The following is an 8,833-nucleotide window of genomic DNA, read 5'->3' as shown; positions in this document are numbered from 1 at the left end:
AGCACTGTTGTGTGACTGTAGTTCTCTGAGTTGTGTCTGCACATTGCTGGCACAGCACTGACTGGTGCCCGAGGACATCCACTGCTTTCCTTCTTACATGAGATACTTAGCATTCGCTTTTAAGTAAGTTCTTTGGTGGCTTTCGAAGTGACTTTCAGCACAGATATTTGGGGAGGACCATGAAAGTGTAAAGCTGTCGCTCGAGGTCCCTGCGGTTCGTGTTTCTTTCTTCCGGATGCGCGTCTGTGTTTCACGTCCTCTGAGAGGAGCTGGCGGGCGTGGGTAGGGGGCTGAGTGGCCCGTCACCACAGCTGCTGTCTCCACGCTGCTCTGCCGGGCCAGGGGCCTTGCCCCGAGTGCTGTCCGTGCCCTCACGTGGTGACCCAGCAGCCTTGACAAGCCTGGCATCAGGGCTGCCCCACGTGGTGGCCGCGGCCTTCCTGCTTGAGCTCATCCTGCCACGCCCAGCTCCGGAGTTCCAGCTCCTGAGGCCAGAAACCCAGAAGTCAGCCGACCTCTTTCTCACTTTCCAGTACAGACTGGACAGAATATAAAAGTTCAATACTCTTGGTTCTGTCCGCAGTCTGAGCACCGTTCAGAACATCCGCAGTGACCGCCCTGGTCCACACTGGCATGCCTCCCAGCTAACTGCCCTGCTTCTGCCCGCTCCCCGTACAGCCTGTTTTTTAACTAGAGACCAGGACATTCCCACCAAGTACATCACATCCATCTTTTTACCTCCCTGTATCCTGCAGAGGACAAGCCAGAGCCCTCTCGACAACTGGAGACCTCCCTCTGCTCCAGCCGCAGGGGCCTCCTTCCTACCTCATGAATGTCCCAGGAGCACTGAGCTGCACTCTGCATCCCTGCGTGGACCTGTACGGCTCTCCCCCAGCATCGCATCCACCCCCTCGCCCCTGCCCGCCTCTGCTCACCTGTCACCTTCTCGGCAAGGTCTTCCTGGACCATGACCAAGACCTGAGCTTCAGCTCCCCCAGCTCACAGCGGCTCTGCCCTACCCTCTTCTGGGAATTCGGTTTTCTCCCCAGCAGTTGCCATCGTCATTTAAGGTTCTCTGTCTTACCTTCTGTTTATTTTCTGTTTCCTCCCACTCTGATGTCAGTGCCTGTCTGAGGTCAGGGATTCTTGTCTGTGTCACGCACAGCGTTGTTCCCAGGGCCTGGGACAGCTCTGGCGCCTGGTACGCACTCAGTGAACATTTAGCGGAATAAATCATTGAACTAACAAACAGAGTAAATGCACGAAGGCACTGGCGCCTGCAGAACCCGAGTCAGCAGAGGTGCCTACTCAAGTGTCCAAGGGCACCTTGCCCGTCAGGTCACAGCTGCAGGTCAGGTGCCCTGCCGTTCACATTAAAAAAATGTGGTACCTTTTTTTCCCCACAAATTTATTTTAAAAGGAAACTTTATGTCAGTAATGCAAGTGAAAAGCCACTGCCACTCCTCATAAACGGCAGGAAGACTAGCACAGCGCAGCCACGCCGCTGAATTCTGCACTGGCAGATGTGGGAGACGGGTGCAGCAGCCTCGCCCGTGGTGGCTGCGGGAGGCACTGGGGCTCTCAGGAATTAAAGCTGCGGGCAAGCGGGCATTGACAGTCCCCGTGGGAGAAGGGGAGCGCGTGCCAGCAAAGGAGGACAGTGTCTTTCTAATCTTCAGGCTTTTTCTTAACGTTACTGTGTGGGGTGCCTCTGGTTCCTGGCTGGATAGACGTGGTGACAGTGCTCACCCTTCTCTTGCCTCTGATCTCACGGAGAGAGTTCTCAGTGATCCACCAAAGCGCCGAGTAGCCAAGTCAGTCGTAGAACCTCTTTCCCCGGTCAGGGAAGTTCCGTTTTAGTAGGAGTTTCCAGGGGGCTGCTGTTGAGTATGGATGTTGAGCGTTATCACACTTTTTGTCATGGGTGATTTTCTCTTCTTTCTGTTACTGTGGTCATAAAATTACACTGGTTGATTTTCTAGTGCAAGGCCAACCTTGGTTTCCTGGAGAAGTCCTACTGTGAGCTTCTTATAGTATCCTAGTCAGATTTGTCAGCAAGATCATGCTGACATCGAGCACTAAGTTGAGAGGGGGTCCTCATTTCAGCTCTCTGGAAGGATTTGCTCACGGTCGTCATGACTCCTTGCTACAGTGTTGAAAAGGCTTGACTGGGGGGAGCTGCACGGAAATGCTTTTCATCATAACTTTCTTTCATGCGGAATATTCAGGATTCTTCTTGGGTTTTCAAAGCTGTGTTTGTTGAAGAATTTGCCTCTGTTTCATATTTTCTAATTTCTTGGCGTGAAGTTGTTCAAAATGTCCTTTTTAGCGTTTTTCATTCGATCACATTGATGGTGACCCTGTCCGCTTCTCCATCCTGTTACCAGTCCTGCTGTTTTCCCTCCTTCTGTTTCAGACTCTTGAAAGCAGCTCGTTATTCAGGGAACCAGCTTCTTGCTTGTACTGTTGTACGTTCCATCACTGATGACTACTCCTTATTTTTCCCCTTTCATTTGCTGTTTTTCTAACTTCTTAGTATGAGTGGGTGGATCATTGATTTTCTGCCTGTCGTGCTTTTGAATATATGCATGTAAAGCTGGTCACATTGCCCTCTAAATTTGGCTTAATTAACTAGATCTCATAGTTCTTGATGTTGTGTTTTCATTATCATTCAATTCAAAATATTTTCTAATTTTAGTCTGATTTCTTTTTTGGCTATTGTGCTAATTTGAATTATATTAGATAATTTAGAAACACGCGGAGTGTTTCTAATGGTCTTTTTGTTGCTGGTTTCTGGCTTAACTCCTCTCTAGTCACAAATAGCCTTGTGACTTCAGTCCTTGGAAGGCGGCTGAGACTGACTTTTCGGCTCAGCATTGATCACCTTGGCGGCGATTCATGGTCCTGGAGGAGAAGGCCATTCCGCCCGTCGTGTGCTGGGCTCTTGCAGCGCCCTTGAAAGGAAGTCTGTTAGTCACGTTACTCAGATGGTCTCTCTCCTCACTGACTCTTTTTGCTTCCTCTGTCAGTTTGCCGTGAGAGGTCTGGGGAGGCTGCCGCTGTCTGTGGGTCTGTTCCTCCTTTAGTTCTGGCAGGTTTTGCTTTGTGTATATCTTGAGGTTGCATTATTAGACTTACACACATTTAGAATTGCTGCACTTTCCTAATAGAGTCACCCTTTTGTTGTTCAATAGCTAAATCATGTCTGACTCTTTGCGACGCCATGGACTGCAGCACACCAGGCTTCTCTGCCCTCCACTGTCTGCCGGAGCTTGCTCAGACTCACGTCCATTGAGTCAGTGATGCCATGCAACCTCTCATCTTCTATCTCCCCCTTCTTCTCCTGCCCTCAACCTTTCCCAGCATCAGGGTCTTATCCAGTGAGTTGGCTCTTCACATCAGGCGGCCAGAGTTTTGGAGCTTCAGCATCAGTCTCTCTCTGTGTGATTAAACTCTCCTTGCATCACTGGTGCCGGTTCTTACTTCGGGGCACTTCACTGCTCACTTCGGTGGCGTCCACAGCCCTCCTTCGGTTAATATTTGCATGTTGGTGCTTTTTCCACGTCTTTCAATTTCATTCTTTCCGTATCTTTGTATTTCCGGTGGACACCTTCTAACCTGAGAACTTTGTCTTTAGTTTTTGCCCAGTCTAACTATGGGGGATATTTATGTGTTCACATTTAGTGCAATTGCTGATACATTTGTGTTTAAATAGTTTATGTTAACTGTATATTTTATATTTTCCTACCTCTTCTTTGTATATTTTTTGTCTTGCCTGCTTGTGGATTAGAGTGCTGTTGTTTGTAACATTTTATTCCGTCTCCTCTTCTGCTCGCTCACTAGTTACGGCTTCTCCCACAGTTTCTTCGTGGCGGCCTGGTGATCAGCGCTCACCCTTGACTCGCTGACTTCTCACGGGCATTGGTGATCCTCTAGTCCCACAGCGTCCTCCCCTGGAGCACTTCTGCTTCCCTTTACCCGGTCCTGTGTGCTGTTGCTGTCACTGTCTGTGTAGACCTCCGGGACACTGTGGTTATCGTTCATGCGGTCAGTTCACACACGCTGAGCCCTGGCTGTCACTGTCTATGTAGACCTTCGGGACACTGTGGTTATCGTTCATGCGGTCAGTTCACACACGCTGAGCCCTGGCTGTCACTGTCTATGTAGACCTTCGGGACACTGTGGTTATCGTTCATGCGGTCAGTTCACACACGCTGAGCCCTGGCTGTCACTGTCTATGTAGACCTTCGGGACACTGTGGTTATCGTTCATGCGGTCAGTTCACACACGCTGAGCCCTGGCTGTCACTGTCTATGTAGACCTTCGGGACACTGTGGTTATCGTTCATGCGGTCAGTTCACACACGCTGAGCCCTGGCTGTCACTGTCTATGTAGACCTTCGGGACACTGTGGTTATCGTTCATGCGGTCAGTTCACACACGCTGAGCCCCGGCTGCCCTGCTGCTGAGGCCTCCCTGGTCTGCACACCTTCCTGTAGGCCGTGGTCCTCCTGTCTGAGGAAGTTTTGCTGACAGCAGAGTCTCACCCTTATTGGTTAAGATGTTCTTTAAGCTGTTCTGATTTTCATCTTGGAATTTTTCAAATTTACAAAAGTAACAGGAACAGAAAACTAACTTCCGAACCTCTGTCAGTGATGAGCATCACGCCCGTGATCTTCAGCCGTCCTGACACACGGATTCTCAGAGTGTGGTCGCGTGTCAGGGCACCTGGGCGCCCATGAGGAATGCCAGTTCTCAGGCCCCAGCCCTGGAGCAGTCCCTGGTGATGCGGCCTGGAGCCTGTTTTAGGGAGTCCTCCAGCCAGTTCTGGTACACACTGAGGTTTGAGAACCATGGCTTTAATGTGTAATTCTTACAAACAAGGACATTCTCCCACATAACCACAGTACAGCTGTCAAGGTTAGGAAATTAACATTCATGCATTACTGCCTCTGATCCACAGACCTTGTTCAGAGCTCATCAGCTGTCCCAGGAAGGTTCACGTGCTGCCTGATAAGATGCAGTAAGTTCCCTAACATCCCTACAAAAACCACACAAAACCTAAGTCTGATCATGGGAAAACATCCAAACCAAACCAAATTGAGGGATATTAAAAAATAACCATCCTGTGATCTTCAAAGTGCCAACGTCTTGAATATCAAGGAAAGTCTGAAGAACTGATCATATTCATAGATTCTAAAGAGACAAGAAAACTAAATGCAATCCATTACCTTGCTTTAGATGCCTTTGCTCTGTCAGGCAGCATGTGATTCCTGTTTGTCCTGTCACGGGTTCTGTTAACTCTGGTCACCTGACTGAGGTGCTGTTCTCACTGTAAAGTTAACTGTTTTACTCTTTGTAATTAATAAATATTTACAGTGGAAGTTCCTTGAAACCATGTAAATGTCCGTTTCCTCATCAGACTCTGACCTGGTAGTTGGCATCTGAGCATTTTCTTGGCTGAATTAATGGTTAATGTGACAGCTATCAAAGCGTAATTATCCAGATTCCATCATTCCTTCTACATCATTAGTTACTGTTCTGCTGTGAAGAGATGGTCTCTCCCCTCTCTGCTTATTCATTTATACATTGGTATCACTGGATTCCCGAGATTCCTATTTTATACCCGTGTGTCTGTATTCACTTGTCTGAGTGTACTGACAGCCACGAGTGCTCACCTTTAATTCCAGGCTCCTCCTCATTGTCCCCGTCCCCATCCTGCTCAGGCAGCCAGACACCTGGCCCCCTCGGTTCAGCGTTTCCTTCCCGGCCGCGCCCTCGGGCATCACCACGCTCCCCCCCCTGCTGCCTCTGCCCCATTGCACAGCCCTCGTGGAGCCTGGTGCCGCCCCTCAGTGCCTGCTCCGACCCCTGGAGCTGCTGACCTCTTTTGAAAGGCTTTTCCGTATACCTCTGGCAGGGTCTTGCTGTGTTTGGGGGCAGTGTTTCTGACTTGGTTCTGAGCATCTGTGCTGTCTCGGGGGGTGTGCGTCTGTACCTTCGTGTCTGCTCTGCTTAGAGTTCACGGCATTCTTTGGCTGATGCATGTTGCCGGGTTTGGAGCAGTCTGGCTTGCCCCCGTTTCTCTCCTCTCCTTGGCGCCGCACGCTGGGCCCTTTCTGCCATGTTCTGTGTGCTCCTTCCTGTCTTTTTGCTGTTTGCTCTGTGACCTTCAGCCCAAATGTGCCCTTCACTCTGTCCTAATCACTGACTCTCTTCAGCTCTTCTGGATCTGCTCTTAGGCCTGTATTTTCTATATTTGAGATTTTAACTTTCATCGTACTTGTTTTTGATTTTAGAATTTCATTCTTTTTTTTCTAAATAATTTCAAGTCATCTGTTGAAATTATTTTGTTATCTAATTTCTCTTGCGTATCAGTCAAAAAGTTATCTGGTAACTGTAATATTTGGACCTCTGTTAGATCTGTTTAAACTCATTCTCCCTCTGGTCTTTTCGTTTGGGGACATCTAATCTTATGTTTTGGTATACTGGTATTTTTTTAAATGCCAGTCGTTATTTTGGAGGAACAGTTAAGATGGTGTGAGGCTGCGGCGCTGTGCTATCTGTTGTCCGGCAGCATGTCAGTTGGCAGGCCCCCGTGTCCGTCAGAGGCCCCGCCGGCGGGCGCTGCTCTGGGGTTTGAGAGGCCTGGCGTGTCTCCCGTGTGTGCTTCCTGATGGAGCCCTTGTGCTGGACTGCTTCTCTGCGGGGGGCAGTGCTTGACCCCTGCTGGGGGCCCACTGGGCTTCTGACTCCTGCCAGTAAGTGCAGGCGGGGCCCCTGGATGCAGTCAGCCCCGCCTTTGCCATCCTCTTCTGGGGCCTTGGAACTTCCCTGCGTTTGATGTCTTGGCACACATTGTTTTTCAAATGTTGTCCATTTTTCACGGTGGCTCGGGGTGGACTGGGCCTGTGCTCGTCCACCAGAAGCTGGACATATTCGTCATTTAGCCGAGCAACTCAGTGAGCCTGTGTGGCAGCTCTTCATCACTGTTGTGTTTTCTCTTTATTTTTAATCTGTGACCATTAAAGGGAGGCTGCTATATTGGACTTAGGATTATAGTGGTTAGAAATGTTGGGATTTTTAGTCAATATTTAAATGATTGGGGAAGTCTAGTTCATAAAATTCTTAAGTTTTTAAAAAATAACTTCATTTTTTAAGAATAATTTTATACTTATGAAAAATTAAGATGATATTAGAGAGGGCTTCCCAGGTGGCACAGTGGTGAAGACTCCGCCCGCCAGTGTGGGAGACATGAGAGATGTGGGCTGCTCCTGAGTCAGGAAGATCTCCTGGAGTAGGAAACACACAGAGGACACGACCGAGCGTGCGCACACAGAGGGTTCTTGTTGTTGCTGTTCAGTTGTGGCCAACTCCTTGCGACCCTGTGGACTGCAGCATGCCAGGCTTCCTTGTCCTTCACTGTCTCCCTGAGCTTGCTCAAACTCATGTCCATCGTGTTAGTGATGCCAGTCAACCATCTCATCCTCTGTCTGTCCCCTTCTCCTCCTGCCCTCAATCTTTCCCTGCATCAGGGTCTTTTCTAATGAGTCGGCTCTTCACATCAGGTGGCCAAAGTATTGGAGCTTCAGCATCAGTCCTTCCAATGAATGAATATTCAGGACTGATTTCCTTTATGATTGACTGGTTGGATCTTCTTGCAGTCCAAGGGACTCTCAAGAGTCTTCTCCAACACAACTCAAAAGCATCAGTTCTTCGGTGCTCAGCCTTCTTTATGGTCCAACTCTCATATCCATACATGACCACTGGAAAAACCATAGCTTTGACTAGATGGACCTTTGTCATTAAAGTGATGTCTCTGCTTTTTAATATGCTGTCTAGGTTTGTCATAGCTTTTCTTCCAAGGAGCAGGCATCTTTTAATTTCATGGCTGCAGTCACCATCTGCAGTGATTTTGGAACCCAAGGAAATAAACTCTGTCACTGTTTCCATTGTTTTCCCATCTATTTGCCATGAAGTGATGGGACCAGATGCAATGATCTTAGTTTTTTTGAATGTTGAGTTTTAAGCCCGCTTTTTCACTCCCCTTTTTCACTTTCATCAAGACGCTCTTTAGTTCCTCTTTGCTTTCAGCCATAAGGGTGGTGTCATCTGCGTATCTGAGGTTCTTGATATTTCTCCCAGCAATCTTGATTCCAGCTTGCACTTTATCCAGTCTGACATTTAGCATAATGTGCTCTGCACAGGAGCAAGGTGACTCCTTTCCCAATTTGGAACCAGTCCATCGTTCCATGTCCAGTTCTGTTTCCTGACCTGCATACAGATTTCTCAGGAGGCAGGTCAGGTGGTCTGCTATTCCCATCTCTTTAAGAATTTTCCACAGTTCGTTGTGATCCACACAGTCGAAGGCTTTAGCATAGTCATTGAAGCAGATATTTTTCCAGAATTGTCTTGCTTTTCTGTGATCCAGTCAGATCAGATCACTCGCTCAGTCGTGTCCGACTCTTTGCGACCCCATGAAACGCAGCACGCCAGGCCTCCCTGTCCATCACCAACTCCCAGAGTTTACCCAGACTCACATCCATCGAGTCAGTGATGCCATTCAGCCATCTCATCCTCTGTCGTCCTCTTCTCCTCTTGCCCCCAGTCCCTCCCAGCATCAGAGTCTTTTCCAATGAGTCAACTCTTCGCATGAGGTGGCCAAAGTACTGGAGTTTCAGCTTTAGTATCATTCCTTCCAAAGAAATCCCAGGGCTGATCTCCTTCAGAATGGACTGGTTGGATCTCCTTGCAGTCCAAGGGACTCTCAAGAGTCTTCTCCAACAACACAGTTCAAAAGCATCAATTCTTCGGCGCTCAGCCTTCTTCACAGT

At 48.7% G+C, this 8,833-nt stretch overlaps 1 protein-coding gene across 1 annotated transcript in view; it reads left to right on the top strand.

The window, feature by feature from the left end:
* Window positions 1-8,833, top strand: part of NDUFA10 (NADH dehydrogenase (ubiquinone) 1 alpha subcomplex, 10, 42kDa) — a gene marked incomplete at its 5' end in the record, with an annotated part of 32,784 nt that overhangs the window by 16,028 nt on the left and 7,923 nt on the right. The window lies entirely within an intron of this gene.

The sequence above is a fragment of the Bison bison genome, unplaced genomic scaffold, assembly GCF_000754665.1.
Source record: "Bison bison bison isolate TAMUID 2011002044 unplaced genomic scaffold, Bison_UMD1.0 scf7180017847763, whole genome shotgun sequence".
Taxonomy (NCBI): Eukaryota; Metazoa; Chordata; class Mammalia; order Artiodactyla; family Bovidae; genus Bison; species Bison bison.
Note: the sequence above shows the minus strand (reverse complement) of the source record. Positions and strands in the feature narration are given on the sequence as shown.